Source organism: Heptranchias perlo, chromosome 4, assembly GCF_035084215.1.
Source record: "Heptranchias perlo isolate sHepPer1 chromosome 4, sHepPer1.hap1, whole genome shotgun sequence".
NCBI lineage: Eukaryota > Metazoa > Chordata > Chondrichthyes > Hexanchiformes > Hexanchidae > Heptranchias > Heptranchias perlo.
Genome location: NC_090328.1, coordinates 96,903,159 through 96,928,910, shown reverse-complemented (window position 1 = coordinate 96,928,910; position 25,752 = coordinate 96,903,159). Strand labels below are relative to the sequence as shown.

Below are 25,752 nucleotides of genomic sequence, written 5' to 3'. Positions count from 1 at the left end.
CATTCGGCCCTTTGAGTCTGCTCCGCCATTTAATATGATCATGGCTGATCCTCCATCTCAATACCATATTCCTGCTCTCTCCCCATACCCCTTGTTGCCTTTTGTGTCTAGAAATCTATCTAGCTCCTTCTTAAATATATTCAGTGACTTGGCCTCCACAGCCTTCTGTGATAGAGAATTCCACAGGTTCATCACCCTCTGAGTGAAGAAATTTCTTCTCATCTCAATCCTAAATGTCCTACCCTGTATCCTGAGACTGTGACCCCTTGTTCTAGACCTCCCAGCCAGGAGAAACATCCTCCCTGCATCCAGTCTGTCTAGCCCTGTCAGGATTTTATATGTTTCAATGAGATCCCCTCTCATTCTTCTAAACTCGAGTGAATACAGGCCGAGTCGACCCAATCTCTCCTCAGATGACAGTCCTGCCATCCCAGGAATCATTCTGGTGAACCTTCGCTGCACTCCCTCCAAGGAAAGTATATCCTTTCTTAGATAAGGAGACCAAAACTGCACACAATACTCCAGGTGTGGTCTCACCAAGGCCCTGTATACCTGCAGTAAGACATCCTTGCTCCTGTACTCAAACCCTCTTGCAATGAAGGCCAACATACCATTTGCCTTCCTAACTGCTTGCTGCACCTGCATGTTTGCTTTCAGTGACTGGTGTACAAGGACACCCAGGTCCCTTTGTACATCAACATTCCCCAATCTATCACCATTTAAATAATACTCTGCCTTTCTGTTTTTCCTTCCGAAGTGGATAACTTCACATTTATCCACATTATATTGCATCTGCCATGCATCTGCCCACTCAATCAACTTGTCTAAATCGTCTTGAAGTCTCTTTGCATCCTCCTCACAACTCACGTTCCCATCTAGTTTTGTGTCATCAGCAAACATGGAAATATTACATTTGGTTCCCTCATTCAAATCATTGATATATATTGTGAATAGCTGGGGCCCAAGCACTGATCCCTGCGGTACCCCACTAGTCACTGCCTGCCACCCTGAAAAAGACCCATTAATTCCTACTCTCTGTTTCCTGTCTGTTAACCAATTTTCAATCCATACCAGTATATTACCCCCAATCCCATGTGCTTTAATTTTGCATACTAACCTCTTAAGTGGGACTTTATCAAAGGCCTTCTGAAAATCTAAATAAACTACATCCACTGGTTCTCCCTTATCTATTCTACCAGTTACATCCTCAAAAAACTGCAGTAGGTTTGTCAAACATGATTTCCCTTTCATAAATCCATGTTGACTTTGTTTAATCCCATTGATATTTTCTAAGTGTCCGGTTATCACATCCTTTATAATAAACACTAGCATTTTCCCTACTACTGATGTTAAGCTAACTGGTCTGTAGTTCCCTGTTTTCTTTCTCCCTCCTTTTTTAAATAGTGGAGTTACATTTGTCACCCTCCAATCTGCAGGAACTGTTCCATAATCTATAGAATTTTGGAAAATGACAACTAATGCATCCGTTATTTCCATGGCTACCTCTTTTAGTACTCTGGGATGCACATTATCAAGACCTGGGGATTTATCGGCTTTCAGTCCCATTAATTTCTCCAGCACTTTTTTTTTACTAATATTAATTTCTTTTAATTCCTCCTTGGTTCCCTAGCATTTCTGGGAAGTTATTTGTGTCCTCTTCCATGAAGACAGAACCAAAGTATATTTTTAATTGCTCTGCCATTTCCTTGTTCCCCATTATAAATTCTCCTGTTTCTGACTGTAAGGGACCTACATTTGTCTCCACTAATCCTTTTCTTTTTACATATTTGTAGAAGCTTTTACAGTCCACTTTTATGTTCCTTGCAAGTTTACTCTCATACTCTATTTTTCCCCTCTTAATCAATTTCTTGGTCCTTTTTTGCTGAATTCTAAACTGCTCCCAATCCTCAGGCTTGCTACTTTTTCTGGCAACTTTACATGACTCCTCTTTGGATCTAATACTATCCTCAATTTCTTTTGTTAGCCATGGTTGGGCCACTTTTCCTTTTCTGTTTTTGCGAAAACACAAAAGGAAAAACAACAAAAGAAACAAATGAAAATCCCGTCAGAGAGAAGAGCAGAACTTTTTCAAGGTGGGCATTCCTGGAAGAAAAGTGACCATGAGTTAAACACTAAATCAAAAGCAAAATACTGCGGATGCTGGAAATCTGAAATAAAAACAGAAAATGCTGGAAATACTCAGTAAGCCAGGCAGCATCTGTGGACAGAGAAACAGAGTTAACGTTTCAGGTCGATGACTTTCCGTCAGAACTGGAAGAAGATTTAACAGTTTTTAAGCAAGTACAGAGCAAGGGAAAGGGGGAGGGGAGGAAAGAATAAAAGGGAAGGTCTGTGAAAGGATGGAGGGCGGAGGTGATAAAATGACATTAGGGATGAAGGTGCAAGGCAAGGAGGGTGGTAATGGGACAAGAAACAAAAGATGGATCTAAAGGAGCTGTAAATGGCAACAGGAGAACCATTACCAGTACCTGCTGTCTGAAAAAATGGGAGAAGTGGTTATAATATGAAGTTATTGAAATCAACATTAAGTCCGGAAGGTTGTAAAGCGCCTAATCGAAAGATGAGGTGCTGTTCGCCGAGCTTCATTGAAACAGTGCCAGCAGCAATGCTCGGGAGATGAATAGCCAATTCCGGGAGATTCCCGAGCAAAGTGGGAGGATTGACAACCTTAAGTCCCACTCCAGAGGCTCGATTGCATGGTTGTACTGAGGGATTACTGCACGGTCAGAGGTGCCATCTTTCAGATGACAGATTAAATGTTATCCTCTCAGGAGGACGTAAAAGATCCTATGGCACTATTTTAAGAGCTGGGGAGTTCTCCACGGTGTCCTGGCCAAAATTTATCCCAGAACTAACATCACTAGAACAGTTTAATGGGGCATTACTGTTTGTGGGACCTTGCTCTGTGTAAATCAGCTGCTGTGCTTCCCCACATTACAACAGTGACTACACTTAATTGGCTGGGAAGCATTTTGGGGCATTCTGATGTTGTGAAAGGTGCTATATAAATGCAAGTTCTTTCTAAAACAAAGGGTTTAATTTCATGTATTTTGTCATTATTTTTACACAAAAACATACACACAGCTGCATTCTGTTTAAAGCCTCATTCTGTGCGATAACAAATATCACTGCTGCCATGCACCCCTTCCTTTGCTACTAGTTTAGTCTAAAACGCACAGAGACAGAAACGAGGGCTCTCCACAGATCAATCCAGGGGAAGGTAGTTTCCGGTTCCGGTTGAGAGGTGACAGTTTGTCTGAGGCCGATGGGGAGGAGGAGGTTGCTGCCGCAGGTCTCGTTCACATCAGAACAAACGCTGGAGCTTGGCCCTGTCATAAGCAACTCGTCGGCTCCGGGCCGAGTTTACGGTCGGTCTCAGTTTGTCGCCCGGCGGTACCGACATACGGCTCGCGTGCACCGGGGGAGGAGGCGGCGTGCGGCACAGGTAGAGGGAAAGTTCGTTGGACCGGAGCGGGCCGCGCGCGCGCACTCCGCGCGAGAGGGAATGAGCGCACAATGAAGGGGCGCGAGCGTCCACGGGCTGGCCCCCAGGGGCAACCCCTAGCACCCAGCTTCCTGCACCTCCAACTGGGCTGTGTCCCTACACTCAATCCCCCCCCCCCCCCCCCCCAGGGGCAACCCCTAGCACCCAGCTTCCTGCACCTCCAACTGGGCTGTGTCCCTACACTCAATCCCCCCCCCCCCAGGGGCACCCCTTGCACCCAGCTTCCTGCACCTCCAACTGGGCTATGACACTACACTCAATCCCCCCCCCCCCCCCCCCCAGGGGCAACCCCTAGCACCCAGCTTCCTGCACCTCCAACTGGGCTATGACCCTACACTCAATTCCCCCCCCCCCCAGGGGCAACCCCTAGCACCCAGCTTCCTGCACCTCCAACTGGGCTGTGTCCCTACACTCAATCCCCCCCCCCCCAGGGGCACCCCTAGCACCCAGCTTCCTGCACCTCCAACTGGGCTATGACCCTACACTCAATCCCCCCCCCCCCAGGGGCACCCCCTAGCACCCAGCTTCCTGCACCTCCAACTGGGCTGTGTCCCTACACTCAATCCCCCCCCCCCCCCCCAGGGGCACCCCTAGCACCCAGCTTCCTGCACCTCCAACTGGGCTGTGTCCCTACACTCAATCCCCCCCCCCCCCCCAGGGGCACCCCTAGCACCCAGCTTCCTGCACCTCCAACTGGGCTATGACCCTACACTCAATCCCCCCCCCCCCCAGGGGCAACCCCTAGCACCCAGCTTCCTGCACCTCCAACTGGGCTGTGTCCCTACACTCAATCCCCCCCCCCCCCCCAGGGGCAACCCCTAGCACCCAGCTTCCTGCACCTCCAACTGGGCTGTGTCCCTACACTCAATCCCCCCCCCCCCCCCCCCAGGGGCAACCCCTAGCACCCAGCTTCCTGCACCTCCAACTGGGCTGTGTCCCTACACTCAATCCCCCCCCCCCCCAGGGGCAACCCCTAGCACCCAGCTTCCTGCACCTCCAACTGGGCTGTGTCCCTACACTCAATCCCCCCCCCCCCCCCCAGGGGCAACCCCTAGCACCCAGCTTCCTGCACCTCCAACTGGGCTGTGTCCCTACACTCAATCCCCCCCCCCCCCAGGGGCAACCCCTAGCACCCAGCTTCCTGCACCTCCAACTGGGCTGTGTCCCTACACTCAATCTCCCCCCCCCCCCCCCCAGGGGCAACCCCTTGCACCCGGCTTCCTGCACCTCCAACTGGGCTATGACCCTACACTCAATCCCCCCCCCCCCCCCCAGGGGCACCCCTAGCACCCAGCTTCCTGCACCTCCAACTGGGCTGTGACCCTACACTCAATTCCCCCCCCCCCCCCAGGGGCACCCCCTAGCACCCAGCTTCCTGCACCTCCAACTGGGCTATGACCCTACACTCAATCCCCCCCCCCCCAGGGGCAACCCCTTGCACCCAGCTTCCTGCACCTCCAACTGGGCTATGACCCTACACTCAATCCCCCCCCCCCCCCAGGGGCACCCCCTAGCACCCAGCTTCCTGCACCTCCAACTGGGCTATGACCCTACACTCAATCCCCCCCCCCCCCCCCAGGGGCACCCCTAGCACCCAGCTTCCTGCACCTCCAACTGGGCTATGACCCTACACTCAATCCCCCCCCCCCCCCCCAGGGGCACCCCCTAGCACCCAGCTTCCTGCACCTCCAACTGGGCTGTGTCCCTACACTCAATCCCCCCCCCCCCCCAGGGGCACCCCTAGCACCCAGCTTCCTGCACCTCCAACTGGGCTGTGTCCCTACACTCAATCCCCCCCCCCCCCAGGGGCACCCCCTAGCACCCAGCTTCCTGCACCTCCAACTGGGCTGTGACCCTACACTCAATCCCCCCCCCCCCCCCCCCAGGGGCACCCCTAGCACCCAGCTTCCTGCACCTCCAACTGGGCTGTGTCCCTACACTCAATCCCCCCCCCCCCCCCAGGGGCACCCCTAGCACCCAGCTTCCTGCACCTCCAACTGGGCTGTGTCCCTACACTCAATCCCCCCCCCCAGGGGCACCCCTAGCACCCAGCTTCCTGCACCTCCAACTGGGCTATGACCCTACACTCAATTCCCCCCCCCCCCCCAGGGGCACCCCTAGCACCCAGCTTCCTGCACCTCCAACTGGGTTTTGTCCCTACACTCAATCCCCCCCCCAGGGGCACCCCTTGCACCCAGCTTCCTGCACCTCCATCTGGGCTATGACCCTACACTCAATCCCCCCCCCCCCCCCCAGGGGCACCCCTTGCACCCAGCTTCCTGCACCTCCAACTGGGTTTTGTCCCTACACTCAATCCCCCCCCCCCCCCCCCAGGGGCACCCCTTGCACCCAGCTTCCTGCACCTCCAACTGGGCTGTGTCCCTACACTCAATCCCCCCCCCCCCCCCCAGGGGCACCCCCTAGCACCCAGCTTCCTGCACCTCCAACTGGGCTGTGTCCCTACACTCAATCCCCCCCCCCCCCAGGGGCACCCCTAGCACCCAGCTTCCTGCACCTCCAACTGGGCTACGACCCTACACTCAATTCCCCCCCCCCCAGGGGCACCCCTTGCACCCAGCTTCCTGCACCTCCAACTGGGTTTTGTCCCTACACTCAATCTCTCCCCCCCCCCCCCCCAGGGGCACCCCTTGCACCCAGCTTCCTGCACCTCCAACTGGGTTTTGTCCCTACACTCAATTCCCCCCCCCCCCCAGGGGCACCCCTTGCACCCAGCTTCCTGCACCTCCAACTGGGTTTTGTCCCTACATTCAATCCCCCCCCCCCCAGGGGCACCCCTTGCACCCAGCTTCCTGCACCTCCAACTGGGCTGTGTCCCTACACTCAATCCCCCCCCAGGGGCACCCCTTGCACCCAGCTTCCTGCACCTCCAACTGGGTTATGTCCCTACACTCAATCCCCCCCCAGGGGCACCCCTTGCACCCAGCTTCCTGCACCTCCAACTGGGCTGTGTCCCTACACTCAATCCCCCCCTCCAAGGTTACCCCTTGCACCCAGCTTCCTGCACCTCCAACTGGGTTATGTCCCTACAGCCAATCCCTTCCAGGGGCACTCTTTTTGAGCTCAGGATCTGGTTCTCCCCCCCTCCCCCCCCCCCCCCAAGCTGGGCAATGCCCATGCACCCAGTCTCCTGCACAGGGCATCCCTTGCACCCAGCTTCCTGCAACCTTCACCCCCTCCTGGGACACCCCATGCACCTGATCTCCTGCATGGGGCATCTCTGTACACTCCCCAACTAGGCAATCCCTGTGCCCTCAGCCCCCTGTGCCCCCACCAGAGCATCCCTGGGCAGCCACCCAGCCCTCTGCCAGGCATATCAACAACAACTTGCATTTGTATAGCACCTTTTAATGTAGTAAAATGTCCCAAAGTGCTTCACGGAAGTGATTTTCAAACAAAATTTGACACCAAGTTACATAAGGAGATATTAGGACAGGCTTGGTCAAAGAGGTAGGTTTTAAGGAGCGAATTAAAGGAGGACCGAAAGGCGGAGAGGTTTAGGGAGGGAATTCCAGAGCTTAGGGCCAAGGCAGCTGAAGACAGGGCCGCTAATGGTGGAGCGATTAAAATTGGGGATGCGCAGGAGGCCAGAATTGGAGATCATCAGATGTGTAGGACTGGAGGAGGTTACAGAGATAGGGAGGGGTGAGGCCATGGCTTCAATCTAGGCAGTCCCATGCTGCCAGTTCCCTGAACCCACCTGGGATATCCTTGTGCACCCAACCCACTCCCACTCCCACTCCAATTGGGTCATCCCTGTACACCTCCTGGTGCAAACTCTCCAGGCTATACCCCTAAACCCAGTCCTCTAGCCAGGGCATCCCTGTGCAACAGTCAGTTTCCTGTTCTTAGCCGCCTACCAGGAGCATCCCTATGTGACCTGCTCTCGCCCCCTCTCACATAAAGGAGAACCCCATCCGGAATCAGGGCCCCGAGCAGGGCGAGGCAGTCCACTCCGCTTGGCATTTACACTCCAAGTTTAGCATCGGTGCAAAGTGGTTTCGGTGTGTGATTGCAGCCAATGTGTTGTGTCCATCCAGGGTATTGAGAGTTGCCCCCCGGGCAGCGTTTAGCCGGGGCTTTCATTGCAGGCACTGAATCCACTCCAGTGAGTCCTATGCACAGATGTGATGTTAGTGCAGCATTGTCAGGCAAATGGTCTGGACACCAGCAGGCCATTGCTAATGCATCTGTTTAAAAAGGTGCATTGTAACATGAGCAGGTACTGCCAGAGCTTTAAGGAGCCATCAGCACCCTGCACACCGGATTTTGGAATGGCAGTGACACCCACGGCTCTTTGCATTGCAGTTCCTGGGAGCAGCTGCAACCGGAACTGGGCAGGCGCGGGTAGGGGAGGGAGGGAGGAAGGAAGGGAAGGGGGTGCAGGTCAATGCGCTGCAGGCTGGTGGGAAAAGCTGATCGGCATCTTGCGCCAAAACAGCCCGAACACGGCCAAGGAACTTGGGGGTGGGGGTTTAAAGAAGGGGGGCCAGCAAGGTATAGTATGTGTGCTGGCGGCTGGATTGTGTGCGAGTGCATCGGCTGATGCTGCTAATCGTTCATGCAGCGGATTTGCAAATGCGCCCTTCTCATTCCTCGATTCGATGCTCTGTTGTATTTGCACGGACTGCACGCAGGTTGTCTCAGTGCTCCGTCCAAAAATGGTGCCAGTGTTATTGAAATGGCAAGCGGAATCGTAACACTTTTGTCCGATATCAGACATGGGACTGAGGATCGGGCCGTGTGCTTGTTAATGGGGAAGTGACCTTATAGTTGGAATGCGATCCGTTTTCCGAGCAGGTGAAACCGTCAGATTGTGTTTTAGTTGGTAAGAGTATGCCAGACATCAGTGTTCATTTGATACACGAGAGAACCGATAGCTGGGAGTGGTAGCCCAGGGGTTGAGATGGTGATGTAAGTCATCAGGCTGTAAAGCTTGATCAGGTAAGAACTGCAATAGATTAATGTCTTAAAATCAGCTCACTTCATTGGTTTACCAAAATATTAACATTCTGTAATGGTTTTATTCAGTTTCTTTGCTGGAAGGTGGTTGTTGACATTGAATGACTGGTGTAATTATTGCGAGTTTATAACTAAGTTTACTTACTGGGTATTTCTGTGGCTAACATGTATTGCTTTATGCTTAAATGTGTTTAGGAAAAACCTTCTGAAGAGTAATGTGTAGTAAATCCAAACTGGTTGGAGTAGCGTTGAGCATGGAGCCCCCTGAAATTACACACTCTGATTATTGTCACCATCCTCAAAAATGGTGCTTTTGGTAATTAAGGTGACAGCTCAACGAGAGTAAAGATTTAAGAGACGTGGGTAAAAATGCAGACTTACAACAAAACCTGCATAGTGCCAAGGAGTGGCTTGATAACTAACATTGCAGCTTGCCAATGTTTCTGGCTGTTGATGTCATATTTTCCCAATTCAACTGCCTTCCAATCAGTCCAGGATTAGAAAGCCTGTTGATCTGTAAGCTTCCCTTTGGGTGTGCTCGCTGCAGTCAATTGAACAGTTTCCTTCTGACAGGTGAAATTTGAAACATTTCCTATGAGATAGAAGATTTGCCTTTTTGTTTTTTTTCTCTAAAACATTACTCAAAGTACCTTCTATTGGAAGTATTTTCCCCACACTCACCATTTGCTTCATCCCTTAATCTGAGAATCTTTTTGGATGGTGTAAGTTTGGCACACACATGAGTGACATCAGCCCTAAATTTGCCTTTCACAATTTCAACCTGTTGTCCTTTCTTTTCCAGTGGTTTGATTTGAATTGGTGTTCTGGGCTTACTTTTTTGTAGCCTCATATACCTCCTATGAGGCCTCTCTGCCTTTTTTCAATTCAATTCAAATTAAACTGTGGGACAGGGAAGCTTAGGGTCAATGAAAGGAACCTGTCTTCACTGTCCTATGGTTTAGTAATTCAAGTCGTGTGCTTTGTTTTTAAATGAGGTTATATATTACACACATCCATCCAGATTGTGCTTTTTTACCATTATTCTAACTCAGCTGGGCTGCTTCCCTTCAGATGTGGTTGGGCTGCCACATCTGCCACTGTCCCATGGGCACCTTCTGGAACTGGGCCAGGCTGTAGATGTAGTCTGCTCAGTACATGAAGACTAGAAGGGATCTCGGACAGAATAGCCGATTGCGTTTTTTTTTAAATGAAGGAAAAGTCCTTAATCTGCCTCTACAAGGCTCACAATTTCTGGAACCACATAAGCATGGGGTGCTGAAATTGCATCTCCCTGCTTGCCTGTTGCTTTTTGGCTGCCCCGATTATGCATGTTAGAGACTGATGTGAATACCCTGGGAAATCTGGATGGTCCTGAGATGTAGGGTATGGTATTTTACCAAATGCAGTTTTTAAAATATTGAAAAAATACCAAATAATTTATAAGTAAACAAAATGACAACTAGAAGGCCTACAGGGAAGGATTCATTTTTGTATGGAAATATTTTTATTTAACATTTTAGATTGCAAATACAAAGGCTGCTTTAACAGGTTTGTATGGGGCAGCAGACTAGAGCCTCATCATCTTAAGTCATGAAATGTAAGGCCACGGCTGTATGCCTGGGTACTTCACATGCTGAGTTCCTGAGCTTGTTTGTAATGATAAGGGGAAAGAAGAAGGGGAAATTGGAGAAATGACTCTGGACTGCTTCATGTATATCCTTGTGACCAGTGTCAGAGTAGCATTAGTGGGGGCTTAGAACAGTGTGTCACGCAACAAGACCTTGGGAATAAGGAACCTTTTAGTGAAAAGGACTCTTGTCTGCTAAATGACAAAAAAGACCTGATTGATGAATGGTGTGCAGTGTGTGTATGTGTTGAAATATTGGCATTGTGCATTGCAGCATAAAGACTTCAGTTGTGTTTTTTGCTTTTTCTCTCGTACGTTCCTCTGCATCATTGCATCTTGGTCCATGTTCACAAATGGCTGATGGCCACTGGAATTTAGAATCTTTGTCAGTATAAACTTGGCTGAGTTGATGAGTTATGAATACTCATTGACATGAACCAGAATCACCTTGGAGTATATCTTATGCTGATAAAGAAAGAAACTTTGTCTCCTGCTGATATCAGTTTGGAAAAGTGACAGCGCACTGACAGTGGGCTTGTGCCCCACATTCCAATTTTCTCCTTTCTTTTCCTGCAGCTGCTGACCTTGTGCTGGAATACAGTTCTATAAGTGTTGATGGACCTCCACTATTTTGCTGATGGCCATTCTTCATTTGAGTTGAGACATGAAATGTGAGCAGGTCTTTTTACTGGGACAGTGAAGCCTGATCTAGTTCTCAGCCAAAAGGGGACCAGTGGATGGTGATCAGGAGTGAGAACTGTTGCTCCACTCCCAGGGACATTGAGGCCAGGTATTGCCCAAGCTGAGATTAGTTTAACTCATTGCTGGCCAGAAATTGAATCTGGGGCCTCCTGGTTTCTGTGGTTGCTACGCTGGATGTTACCGTGACCCACTGGGACTTCACAGGAGTGGTTAATAGTTTTCAAATTGCGTGTGTGTGCTTTTCGAGTTGCAAATCGAATTGTTTGTGTAGTTTTGTTGCATTTGCACGTGGTCTGGATCTGTGTATGGCAAAATATATATTTTTAAAGGAACTTCAAAGTCATATCAGGAGATTAACTCCCAATTGACTCCTTGATTGCTGAGCCCATATTACAGTATTGGGGCTCAGTATAAACTGCAGAATGAGGGAGGGTCACAGAAGTGAATAGCTAGCTGTATTCAAAAACCTGTCTGAAAAAGTTCAAAGCAAATTTGAAAGGTTAGTATGGCAACATAAGGCCACAGGTTTATGGTAACTAAATAATTCTGTTTCTATTACATGGGACTTCAGGATTTGTAGTGCAGTTTTGGAGATTGCATTCTGCAGTTCTGTCCATTTTTCTATGAAAACTGCGAGCAATTAACTTTGAGTCAGAATAACATGCTGTTGTGAAATGTGGATTTGTTATATTACTATTAAACATTCTCCCCCTTCCCCTATATGCTGGGGCATGATTTTCCTGGCTGTTGACAGTCCCTCTTTTGATTTCTTTCTTCCCTAGTCTATATTTAATAATATAACAAATCTCCCCTTCCCTAGTATTTGGCAGGACAATAGGGGTTGGTGGTGGTCTAGGTGGCATCACAGCAAGTCTGATCCTGTCCTCGTCCCATGCCCAAATGGAAATTTTCCATCAGGGAATAGAGTTAGAGATCAAGTGTGGGGACTTGATCTCTGCTGTTGAGACACTTCAGGTAATTATACTGCCTCCATTGCTGCTATAACACAGCACAGACCAAGTGTTTTTTTTTTATTCGTTCATGGGATGTGGGCGTTGCTGGCAAGGCCAGCATTTATTGCCCATCCCTAATTGCCCTTAAGAAGGTGGTGGTGAGCCACCTTCTTGAACCACTGCAGTCCGTGTGGTGAAGGTTCTCCCACAGTGCTGTTAGGAAGGGAGTTCCAGGATTTTGACCCAATGACGATGAAGGAACGGTGATATGTTTCCAAATTGCACCTGTGAACTTCCTGTTGTATATCACTTGATATCACATCTGTCAGTGTATTTACCTACACAGTCATCAATTTCTAATCTTCTGTCTCGCCTCCCTCGGGGAAAAAAAATTATATCAGAAAGACATTTAGCTGTCCCAATGAGTCAGCTGGTTCAGGCATTGGATGGCTGAGCCATACAGACCAGGAAAGAAAGAAATAACTTGCATTTATATAGCGCCTTTCACAACCTCAGGATGTTCCAAAGTGCCAGCCTAGGTTATGTGCTCAAGTCTCTGGAGTGGGACTTTAACACATGCCCATTAGACTCGGAGGTGAGAATGCTACCACTGATTGGAGGCTGACACCTTGTTCAATAGTTTGATCTTCAGTTTATGTCGACTGACTGTGGCCAAGATGAGATACTGGAAGATGACTGGTGCCCATGGAGCTGTACCCTGGCACGGGTCAATGGTTTCAGGAGAGGCTGAGGAGAAGAGAGACAACAGTTGAAAAAATTAGCAAAAACATTGGGATTTTAAGATATCTAACAGGAAATCTTAGAAAATGTTAAATAGGGAAAATTATGTTTGAATCTAAAAGAAAAGCTCGTTGTGGAAGTGCAGTGAGAGAACTGTTTATGCTAGTTTAGTAGAGTGACTAGAGAAGCTGGGATTGTTCTTCAAGCAGATCAAGTTAAGGGGAGATTTAATAGAGATGTTCAAAATTAGGAGGAGTTTTGATAGTGAGTGAGGAAAAACTGTTTCCACTGGCAGGGTCAGTAACCAGAGGACACAGCTTTAAGATAATTAGCAAAAGAACCAGAGGGGCCATGAGAATTTGTTTTACGCCACGTGTTATGATTTGGAATGTATTACCTGAAAGGGTGGTGCAAGCAGATTCAATAGTAACTTTCAAAAGGGAATGGGATAAATACGGAAAAGGAAAAACTTGCAGGGCTATGGGGGAAAGTGCAGGGGAGTGGTACTAACTGGTCAACTCTTTCAAAGAGCCGCTACAAGCACGAGAGGCTGAATGACCTCCTGTGCTATAAGATTCTATGATTCTTTGTCTGCATTGCATTTCAGCATGCAAATGCCTGTTTCAGTGGATAGATGATTGATCGTGGTGGGTATCCTTTCATGTTCTTTACTTGAGCCTTGTCGATGGTGAGGTTGAGGGATCAGGAGGTGAACCGCTCATCAGAGTACCCAGCAACTGTTCTGCTCTTGTAGCCATTGTGTTGATATGGCTGGTCCAGTTCAGCTTCATTAGTGAACCCCATAATGTTGACGGTGGATTTGAAAATGATGGTGTCATTGAAGGTCGGGGTAGATGGTTGAGCTTTTTCTTGTTGGCGATGGTCATTGTCTGGTACTTATGTGACCTCTAAGTGCAAACTTGGATGACGTTCATGGAGAATTACTGATGAATATATAACCTGGTTATTACATTTTCTGATGGGATAAATGTAGGAATACAATTGGAAAACCCTTCTGCTAGATAAATCCAAAATGTTCAATTTTGTTCCAATAGCCAGTTTTTAAAGATTAGAATTCTGGAAATTCTGTAATGATTATTGGATGCAGCTGAGTTTATTCCTTCCCTGCTGATGTTTGTCATCAAGAATTTTTCATTTCGGAAAAAAAAGGCCTTAAGTGCTCTTCTGATCTGGTCAAGCAGTAGGGTTGATCTTCCTTGTGAAAGATGCCCAGTTCCGTTGATGACAAAAGTTTTGCTAATTAATTATCAGTTTCTTCATTGAGTTGTTGGGGTGTATCCTGTGAAAGATGTATCCTGTATGTGTGTGGAGAACCTGCCTTTGCATTGCAAGCACTAACCCCCTTTTCTTAAGGTTGGGTCCTATGTGCATGTGCATATGGTCAACCGCAAAGCTGTAGCTAGTAGAAGAGCTGGAAACTGATTAAACTAGCATGTAATGAAACATGACAAAAGTTACATGGAAAAGGAAAATCAATGGCAAACAATTCAATGTAAAACTCTCCTATTTAGGCCAAATATCCTTGTCTAACAAATGTTCTGATAAAGGACAATGTGGTTGCCTGGTAAGTTTCCTACATTGGAATAGTAGATGAGGCCATCCTGTCTGTGGAGTGACCCTAGACTTGGATAAGGTTGAGTAGTTAGTTAATGAGTGACATTCTGCTACCCACCTAGAGATTGTGTGGTAATGAGGAATATTAATTCTCTATCCTTGTGACAAGGTTAACAGCAAGTCTCCTTGCTTATTGCTGCAATAAATGGAAAATCTCTTGCACTTTGGCTTGTAAAAACAATTAGCTGAAACCCAAAAGGATGCAGATAATATATCAGATTTTTAAAAAGTCAAGTTAAAACCTCTGGACCACCCAGGAATGAGGCTATCAATCATAGTACTGCTGAATTGCACTCTCTGCCTGGGTGAGCAAATTGTGACTTCACGGACGATTGTATGATCAACTGAAAAAGATTAGTAAGGTGTAGGTCCTTCTCTTTGGGATGCACTGGACAGACTGCATACAAGTTCACATGAGGGAATCTTGAGCAGTATCTGGGGAGTTTTGAGTACCACTTTGATCCAAATGGGTTTATGGACAAGAGGCCAAAGTCTTCAATAAGGAACCTGTCTTTATTGATGAGAAGGGAAGAACCCACAATGCACTTTTCCCCCATATAGGGAAACATCTGTCATAGAAACTGTTTTTGGAGATAAAACTTGTGATAACCTCGATTGACTATCTCCAGGATATCGCAACGTTCATTCATCCTTTGGATCTACCACCAGAAAATGTCCACTGTCTGTAAGTAAAGGGATATGATTGCCTAGATTAGCCCTGCTCTGTCTGCAGTGATTTAATATATTTGTAGAAGATGATCTTTGAAGATGTAGTTGCTAAGTCCTGTTCACTCATCATCCTTGTAAATTTGGCAAAAGGAGATCAATAGATCAGGAGCTTTTGCATAAATATGCAGCTCTATGGTACCATAGGTGCTGTGGCTCCCAGTAGTCCTAACAACCTAAAGATTAGCTGAGCCTCTAGCCTTGCTACTGGGAGGTTCAGATGTTATATCTTCAGTGGAAGGGTTGGTGTAAAACCATGCTAACTAAAGTAGTAGAGAGGGGAATTTCTATGGATGTAGTTTATATGGACCTCCAGAAGGCATTTGATAAGGTTCCACATAAGAGATTTAGCTACAATTAAAGCTCATGGAATTGAAGGCAAATTATTGACCTGGTTAGGAGATTGGTTAGGCAGTAGAAGACAGAGTAGGGATAATGGGGGGCATGTACTCGAATTGGAAGGAAGTGACTAGTGGAGTCACGAGGGTCTGTGCTGGGGCCTCAACTGTTCGCTATTTTTATTAATGTCTTAGATAACAGAATAGAGAGCCATATCGCAGTTTGCTGATGATACAACGATTCATGGCATAGTAAGTAGTGTAGATGGGAACGTAAAATTACGAAGAGTCATTGATAGATTAAGTGAGTGGGCAAAACTGTGGCAGATGGATTTCAATAGGTAAGTGTGAGGTCATCCATTTAGGACCAAAAAAGAATAGATCTGAGTTTTTTAAATGGTGAAAAGCTAGGAACAGTGGAGGTCCAAAGAGATTTAGGGGTCCATGTACACAGATCACTAAAATGTAGTGGTCAGGTACAAAAAATAATCAAAAAGGCGAATGGAATGTTAGCCTTTATAAACTAGAGGGCTAGAATATAAAGTGGAGGAAGTTTTGTTACAACTGTACACAGCCCTGGTTAGACCACATCTGGAGTACTGTGTACAATCCAGGGCACCGCAACTTAGAATGGATATGTTAGCCTTGGAAGGAGTGCAATGCAGATTCACCAGAATGTTAGGATTCACCAGATTGAGGAGAGAGTACATAAACTAGGCTTGTATTCTCTGAAATATAGGTGGTTACGGGCGATTTGATTGTGGTTTTTGGAATTTTGAAAGGAATTAATAGGGTAGATAGAGAGAAACTTTTCTTGCTGATGGGCGAGTCTAAAATCAACAACGTATATATTTAAAAAAGGAGATAGAACAAGTCCAGGGAACAATAAACCAATTAGCTTAATGTTGGTGGTAGGAAAGATAATGGAATCCTTACTCAAAGATCATGGTAGGTACAGCACAGGAGGAGGCCATTTGGCCCATCGTGCCTGTGCCGGCTCTTTGCAAGAGCTATCCAATTAGTCCCATTCCCCTGCTCTTTCCCCATAGCCCTATACATTTTTTCCTTCAAATATTTATCTAATTCCCTTTTGAAAGTTACCATTGAGTCTGGTTCCAACATCCTTTCAAGCAGTGCATTCCAGATTGTTACAAACTCGCTGCGTTTTAAAAAAAAAAATTTCTTCATGTCGCTTCTGGCTTTTTTGCAAATCACCTTAATCTGTGTCCCCTGGTTACCAACCCGTCTGCCACTTGGAATAGTTTCTCCTTATTTACTCTGTCAAAACCATTCATGATTTTGAACACCTATCAAATCTCTCCCTAACCTTAGAATCATAGAATGGTTACAGCACAGAAGGAGGCCATTCGGTCCATTGAGCCTGTGCCGGCTCTTTGAAAGAGCAATAGAGTTAGTCCCATTCCCCCGCTCTTTCCCTGTGGCCCTGCAAATTTTTTCCCTTCAAGTTTTTATCCAATTCCTTTTTGAAAGCCACGATTGAATCTGCTTCCACCACCCTTTTCAGGCAGCGCATTCCAAATCATAACTACTCGCTGCGTAATAAAGTTTTTGTTTTCTGCCAATCACCTTAAATCTGTGTGTCCTGGTTCTTGACCCGTCCGCCAATGGGAACATTTCTGTCAAATCTCCTCTTAACCTTCTCTGCTCTAAGGAGAACATCCCTAGTTTCTCCAACCTCTCCACATAACTGAAGTCCCTCAACCCTAGATCCATTCTAGTAAACCTCTTCTGCACCCTCTCTAAGGCCTTCACATCCTTCCTAAAGTGCGGTGCCCAGAATTGAACACAATACTCCAGCTGGGGCCTAACCAGTGTTTTATAAAGGCTTAGCATAATGTCCTTGCTTTTGTACTCTCATGCCTCTATTAATAAAGCCCAGGATCCCATATGCTTTTTAGCAGCCTTCTCAACTTGTCCTGCCACCTTCAAAGATTTGTATATGTGCATCCCCCTCTCTGTTCCTGCACTCCCTTTAAAATTGTACCATTTAGTTTACATTGCCTCTCATTCTTCCTACCAAAATGCATCACTTCTCACTTATCTGGGTTAAATTTCATCTGCCATGTGTCTGCCCATTTCACTAGTCTGTCTGTGTCCTCCTGAAGTCTGTAACGATCCTCCATATTGTTTACTACATTTGAGTTTTGTGTCATCTGCAAACTTTGAAATTATACCCTCTATACTCAAGTCCAGGTCATTAATATATATCAAAAAGAGCAGTGGTCCTAATACTGACCCCTGGGGAACACCACTGTATACTTCCCTCTGTCTGGAAAACAATCGTTCACCACTACACTTTGCTTTCTAGTCCCCTAGCCAATTTGTATCCATGCTGCCACTGCCCCTTTAATCCCATGGGCTTTAATTTTGCTAACAAATCTATTATGTCGTACTTCATCAAATGCCTTTTGAAAGTCCATGTACACAACATCAACCGCACTATCCTCATCAACCCTCTCCGTTACTTCATCAAAGAACTCAATGAAGTTAGCCAAACATGATTTTCCTTTAACAAATCCATGCTGACTTTCATTTATTAGTCCATACATTTCCAAGTGCCAATTAATTTTGTCCTAGATTATTGTCTCAAAGTTTCCCCACCACTGACGTTAGGCTGACTGGCCTGTAATTGCTGGGTTTATCCCTCTCCCCCTTTTTGAATAAGGGTAATAGGGATGTAATAGAAAAACATCTAGAAACTGAAAATATAATCAAGAATAGTCAGCACGGATTTCAAAAGGGAAGGTCATGCTTGACTCACTACTTCAAAGAATTCAATAAGGGTAGACAGGGATAATGCAGTAGATGTAATATATTTGGATTTTCAAAAGGCCTTCGATAAGGTACCGCATAGTAGAATCATGACTAAGGTCAGAGCATGTGGAGTGAGAGGACAAGTAGTAGAATGGATAGCAAGCTGGCTACAAAACTGAAAAGAGAGAGTAGGGGTTAAAGTTAGTTATTCAGAGTGTAGATGGTGTTCAACAAGGATCGGTGCTGCGACCACTGTTGTTTACCATTTACAGAAACTATTTGGACTCAGGAATTGGAAGTGCAATATCAAAATTTGCGGATGACACCAAACTGGGGGTTGTAGTTAATACTGAGGAGGACTACGACAAAATACCGGAAGACATTAATAAACTTGCAGAATGGGCTTGTAGTTGGCAAATTAATTTCAATTTCAAAACGTTTCTTAACAAGTACGTTTCCAGCCCAACGAGGAAGGAGGCATTGCTGGACTTGGTTCTAGGGAATGAGGTGGGCCAAGTGGAGCAAGTCACAGTGGGGGAGCATTTAGGGAACAGTGATCATAGTATCATAAGGTTTAGAATATCTATGGAAAAGGACACGGACCACTCTAAAGTAAAAATACTCAATTGGAGGAGGGCCAATTTCAATGCGATGAAAACAGATCTGGCCCGGGTAAATTGGAATCAAAGATTGGCAGGCAAAACTGTAATTGAACAGCCTTTAAGGTGGAGATGGTTTGGGTACAGTCTAGGCTCATTCCCACAAGGCAGAAAGGTAGGGCAACTAAAGCCAGAGCCCCAGGATGACAAAAGAGATAGTGAGTAAGATGAAATGGAGAAAAGAGGCAACTATCTTCAGCCAGAAGTGCCAAGTGGATGATCCATCTCGGCCTCCTCCCGATATCCCCACCATCACAGAAGCCAGTCTTCAGCCAATTTGATTCACTCCACTTGATATCAAGAAACGGCTGAGTGCACTTGATAAAACAAAGGCTATGGGCCCCGACAACATCCCAGCTGTAGTGCTGAAGTCTTGTGCTCCAGAACTAGCAGCGCCTCTAGCCAAGCTGTTCCAGTACAGCTACAACACTGGCATCTACCTGACAATGTGAAAAATTGCCCAGGTATGTCCTGTCCACAAAAAGCAGGACAAATCCAATCCGGCCTATTATTGCCCCATCAGTCCACACTCAATCATCAGCAAAGTGATGGACGATGTCGTTGACAGTGCTATCAAGCGGCAGGTTGTTGGTGAGTAATAATTGGTTATTACTCAACCAATAACCTGCTCACCAATGCTCAGTTTGGTTCCACCAGGACCAGTTGGCTCCATACCTCATTACAGCCTTGGTCCAAACATGGACAAAAGAGCTGAATTCCAGAGGTGAGGTAAGAGTGACTGCCCTTGACATCAAGGCAGCATTTGACCGAGTGTGGCACCAAGGAACCTTAGTAAAATTGAAGTCAATGGGAATCGGGGAAAGCTCTCCAGTGGCTAGAGTCATATCTAGCACAAAGGAAGATGGTAGTGTTTGTTGGAGGCCAATCATCTCAACCCCAGGACATTGCTGCAGGAATTCCTCAGGGCAATGTCCTTGGCCCAACCATCTTCAGCTGCTTCATCAATGACCTTCTCTCCATCATAAGGTCAGAAATGGGGATGTTCGCTGATGATTGCACAGTGTTCAATTCCATTCGCAACCCTTAAGATAATGAAGCAGTCCGTGCCCGCATGCAGCAAGACCTGGACAACATCCAGGCTTGGGCTGATAAGTGGCAAGTAACATTCGCGCCAGACAAGTGCTAGGCAATGACCATCTCCAACAAGAGAGAGTTTAACCTTGACATTCAATGGCATTACCATCGCTGAATCCCTCACCATCAACATCCTGGGGGTCACCGTTGACCAGAAATTTAACTGGACCAGCCACATAAATACTGTGGCTACAACAGCAGGTCAGAGGCTGGGTATTCTGTGGTGAGTGACTCACCTCCTGACTTCCCCAAAGCCTTTCCACCATCTACAAGGCACAAGTCAGGAGTGTGATGGAATACTCTCCACTTGCCTGGATGAGTGCAGCTTCAACAACACTCAAGAAGCTCAATCCCATCCAGGACAAAGCAGCCCGCTTGATTGCTACCCCATCCACCACCTTAAACATTCACTATCTACAGGATGCATTGTAGCAACTCGCCAAGGCTTCTTCGACAGCACCTCCCAAACCTGCGACCTCTACCACCTAGAAGGACGAGGACAAGGGCAGCAGGCACTTGGGAACAACACCACCTGCACGTTCACCCTCCAAGTCACGCACCATCCCGACTTGGAAATATATCACCATTCCTTCATTGTCGCTGGCTCAAAATCCTGGAATTCCCTATCTATCAGCACTGTGGGAGAACCTTCACCACACGGACTGCAGCGGTTCAAGAAAGTAGCTCACCACCACCTTCTCAAGGGCGGTTAGGGATGGGCAATAAATGCTGGCCTTGTCAGTGACGCCCACATCACATGAATGAGTAAAAAAAAATGATAGATGTCAGGTTGATAACACAAGTGAGAACCAGGCAGAGTATAGACAGTTCAAAGGAGAAGTGAAAAAGGAAATAAGAGGGGCAAAGAAAGAGTATGAGAATGGACTGGTGGCCAACATATAAGGGAATCCAAAAGTCTTCTACAGGCATGTTAACAGTAAACGGATAGTAAGAGGAGGGGTGGGGCTGATTAGGGACCATAAAGGGGATCTACACATGGAGTCAGAGGGGATGGCTGAGTTACTAAATTAGTACTTTGCATCTGTCTTTACCAAGGAAGAAGTTGCTGCCACAGTCTCAGTAAAGGAAGATATAGTTGAGATACTGGATGGGCTAAAAATTGATAAAGAAGAGGTACTTGAAAGGCTGGCTATACTTCAAGTAGATAAGTCACCCGGTCAGGATGGGATGCATCCTAGTTTACTGAGGCAAGTAAGGGTGGAAATTGCAGAAGTATTGGCCATAATCTTCCAAACATCATGGGGTAACAGAGAGAGTAGATGAGGGCAGTGCAGTTCATGTGTATATGGACCTTCAAAAGGCGTTTGATAAAGTGCCGCACGGTAGGCTTATCAAGATTGCGGCCCATGGAATAAAGGGGGCAGTAGCAACATGGATACAGAGTAGTGGTGAACAGTTGTTTTTCGGACTGGAGGGAGGTGTGCAGTGGTGTTTCCCAGGGGTCAGTGCTGGGACCACTGCTTTTCTTGATCTATAAATGACTTGGACTTGGGTGTACAGGGCGCAATTTCAAAATTTGCAGATGACACAAAACTTGGAATTGTAGTAAACAGTGAGGAGGATAGTGATAGACTTCAAGAGGATATAGACAGGCTGGTGGCATCTCATTGAAACGTATAACATATAAAATTCTGACCGGGTTAGACAGACTGGATGCAGGGAGGATGTTTACCCTGGCTGGGGGGGTCCAGAACGAGGGGTTTCAGGATACGGGGTAGGACATTTAGGAATGAGATGAGAAACTTCTTCACTCAGAAGGTGGTGAACCTGTGGAATTCTCTACCACAGAAGGCTGTGGAGGCCAAGTCACTGAATATATTTAAGAAGGAGATAGATAGATTTCTAGACACAGAAGGCATCCAAGGGGCATGGGGAGAGAGCGGGAATATGGTATTGAGATAGAGGATCAGACATGATCGTATTGAATGGCGGAGCAGGCTCGAAGGGCCGAATGGCCTACTCCTCTTTTCTATGTTTCTATGAGCGGACATGTGGCAGATGAAATTTAACGTAGAAAAATGCAAAGTGATACATTTCGGTAGGAAGAACGAGGAGAGGCAATATGAACTAGAGGGCACAACTCTAAAAGGGGTACAGGAACAGAGAGATTTGGGGGTATATGTGCACAAATCATTGAAGGTGGCAGGGCATGTTGAGAAAGCAGTTAAAAAAGCATTTGGGATCCTGGGCTTTATAAATAGACGCATAGAGTACAAAAGTATGGAAGTCATGGTGAACCTTTTCTAAAACACTGGTTCGGCCACTGGAAAAGACTGAGGGGTGACCTGATAGAGGTCTTTAAGATTATGAAAGGGTTTGATAGGGTAGACATAAAGAAGATGTTCTCCACTTGCGGGAGAGACCAGAACTAGGGGCCATAAATGTCAGTCACTAATAAATCCAATAGGGAATTCAGGAGCAACTTTTTTACTCAGAGTGGTTAGAATGTGGAACTCGCTACCACAAGGAGTAGTTGAGGCGACTAGCATAGATGCATTTAAGGGTAAGCTAGATAAACACATGAGGGAGAAAGGAATAGAAGGATTATGTTGATGGGGTTAGATGAAGAAAGGTGGGAAGAGGCTCATGTGGAGCATAAACACTGGCATGGACCTGTTGGGATGAATGGCCTGTTTCTATGTAAAAGTGCCTAGCTCCCTTAATACCATGTCACTTTGAGCAGGTTACATGTTGTTATAGTTGTGCAAACTATACTGCTAAATAAGGGTAGATTTTCAAAAGCAATGCTGTATCCTGGATTCTGATGCTAATAATTCTTAGATTATTCCTTCACACTCCCAATCTAAGAAAGTGAGGTGACTTCCTCCTGACATTTAGGCAGATAATGGTTTCTGTTACAAATTATCCTCTCATTACATTGTGGTAAGGATTTTTAAAGTGGATTTTTAATGTGTTTCTGTTGTATTCTCTTTTGTACTTTCAGCTTGAGAGCCTATATGCAAGACTAATATGAGCCTCTTTCAGGAAGCATTACATATTAATGACAGATTTAAACTGCTTTCTGGAAGGAGTTTCTGTTATCTTTCTTTGTGCTTCTTCCGTTGTGCGCATGTGCAGTTCTGAGCGAAAACATACATATTTTCTGTTTTGGGATTCCAGCAGCCTTTGAATCAAGTAATGGATCCTTCATAGGCCTGTGGACGGATGTTTATTTTGTAGATTCCTTTTGGACAGGTGTCTAAAGAATGGGAGTTTTCAGATGATTCTTGCTTGGGCCTTGAAAAGAATCTTTGCTTTACAAAAAAAGAGGCTAGAGTGATTTGTCTGGCAGTCAAGCAGGTGAGGGGGGCAGCAATTCATGCTCTGTCTGGAAGACATAACTGGTTAAAAACTTGTTTACCTGCCTGTTAAGAGAGAATCTGAATTTTCTTCGAATCAAAAACCTTAGTGAGGAAACGTCTCTGGTTTTGAGATGTGAGACAGATTTCCATGTCTTTCATGAAAGATCATTTAAAGAACTCTGAGAAAACTCAGAGTTAAGTACTCCATGGCACTTTTATCTGCTGATTTAACTTGCTTTTGTATATAGTTTGTTTCCATAAACAATTTGTAGTTTAACCTGAAATATATGGTCTGTCCATGTGTTCTTTCTCCATAAATCAGAGATCAGGATTATACAGTGGGCATCCTGTAGTATTTCCAGTATAACCCCTAAGGCACACTACATACCATTCATTTTCGGTTCATAAGAGGTGTAGGCTTGCTGATGGAAGCTGCCTTTTACAGTGAGCATGAGTGAAGAGTGCTGAACGTGGCTAAAGAGACAACCCAAATTGTGACATTTGATGGTGGCTGAAGTGGAATAATTATCATGTGCAGATCAATGGATTGCTCATGTTTTAAAATTAAATTACCAGAAGCAAACAGCGGTAACAATGAATACCTGAGCCCACAAAGGTGAAGACCGAGTTGGAGAATGAGCTCATCTAGCAGCGGCAGTAAAAGATAAGGACCATATGTACCATTTAGAAATGCTTCAGCTGAAGGCTGAAAAAAAAAGCAGTACCAGCATGAGGGGGAAAAAATAGTTGCACATAAGAGGTTGAAGAAAATGAGGAAGCTCTGCACAAGCCATGGGAAAAGGACAAATGTACACTTGAAGTGCCAAAGAAAAGCTTATTAACTGTGAGGCTGGAGAGTGGGATTCTAGTTGATCCAGCTTGTAACTGCAGAGCAATTTTACAAATTTAACCTTTATTCTAAATTTTGAAGAAGGGGATAACCTAGACCTATTGAGGATTTTTAAATTATTAGCAAATGACCATAACTGGGGTAGAGAATTTTGGACAGAAGAGCTGGTTCCAACAATTAGCAATAAAGCACTTACTGTGCTTTCACGTGTAGATCTACTGGACAGTGTAGATTATGATGTTGTATAGTGAGCCCTTGCTGCATATCACTTGATTCCAGGGGCATGCAGGCTGAAACTTGAAAGATTGTGGAAAGCTCAGGACTATGGTTGCAGAGATGACAATAGAAATGCATTATATAATGACGTTGTAATTAGAGGGAGAAAATGTAACAGATAATAAAGAAATATATTCTTTAAAGTTAAAAGATTATTTTCTGGAAGGTTGCTAGACCAAGATGTCAAGATATTGCCAGGTGGCCAAGTGCGCCAATCATTTCACAGCACCTTGAGCAGCAGGGAGCCAACAAGTAGTTGGGTAGATAAATGACCCATGCTGTTCGACCAGTATGTGTTTCGCTGAACCAGATGATCCTCCTGCATCTTGAGAGGGATGCTGGATTCTATTTAACTTGTGGAGTGTTACAACTAAAGAGACTGGGTAACAATAACCTGATCATTTCACCTGATTAAGTAGTGGCATTGGGAAAGATATGTGACAGAAAAGAGCCAGTACTCTAGAATTTTTAAAATGGAAGACACTTGCGCAGTGAAGAAAATATTCTTTTATTCTGAGGTGTGAGAAGCTGCCTGGACCAGCTACATCTGAGTGGTAGCTGTAAGTTCTCTAGCTCAATGTATTTCCTAGCAACTGTCGTGAGACAGAGCTCTGAGTCTCAGGGCATGACTTATGTGAAAGACTCTGAAAAAGGACTGTAGGAATCTAAAAACACTGTTATTTTGGTCTCAGACTGTGGTTAAAAGTTTCCAGGAGAGCTAAGTACTGTGTAGCTATTTTATCTTCTAACTTAAGTTGCTTCTGTGTACATTTATTTCCCGCAGTAAACGGCTGGTGGTTGTGCCTGAAATAGCTGGTCTGCCAGCATATGCTTTTGAGAGATCAGGTGTACGTGGTGGTACCTGTACTATGTTACTCAGTAATAAGAGCAGATTGTTAGCCAGGAGACATGCTGTATCTCAATCATTACATGTATACAGTTGGTTCATAAAGTTCATGGGCCTTTTGCAGAGTGCATGAATGTTGAGGGGATTGCCTGAATTGTGACCTAGTTATTAGCCAACCTCGGTAGAGTAACTCGTGTCAAGGCTCGCCTCAGAAAAGGCCTGGTGCACGCTATCCAGGCATGCTTTCTGAATCTTCAAATAAAATCTTCTCACACTTACCTGGGGAGAAAGCCTGATATCAGTCACAGGATACCAGAGCTGGATTCCTTTCCCTGACATGGACGGCAGGGGGGGGGGGGGGGGGAAATGGTTACAATTTTCTGTTTTTAAAAATTTGAATTACATTCTAGAAAGAACTACCTGAAAATATAATTTTGTCAGAAAAATCAGTGTCAGAAATCTAACTTAAATTGAGTGCTGATAACAAATGGAATTGGAAGATTAAAGTTGCAGAGTTGGCCTGGAGAATTTCAACATTGAAATTCAACCCTCACAACATAATTGTATATTTCTTTATGCAGCCACAACATACTTTCAGCCTTGTATCATTACTGGTGCTTCAATACTGCTTACTTTTACTCTTCTCTCTTATTGCTGGAGCTGGTTTTGCAGGTGTCCATCTGTCAGGAAATGCGAGTT

The 25,752-nt window shown here is 45.9% G+C and overlaps 1 protein-coding gene across 2 annotated transcripts in view; it reads left to right on the top strand.

Annotated features, from left to right (window-relative positions):
* The first annotated feature begins 3,241 nt into the window (after positions 1-3,241).
* LOC137321125 (zinc finger and BTB domain-containing protein 5) overlaps positions 3,242-25,752 on the top strand; it is a 56,739-nt gene continuing 34,228 nt past the window's right edge. Inside the window, exon 1 of one of the 2 annotated variants that reach the window (XM_067983350.1) lies at positions 3,242-3,389. The gene's annotated coding sequence lies outside the window, so the exon portion shown is untranslated. Of the gene's footprint in view, positions 3,467-25,752 lie in introns of both variants that reach the window. The other variant, XM_067983349.1, reaches the window with a different exon arrangement.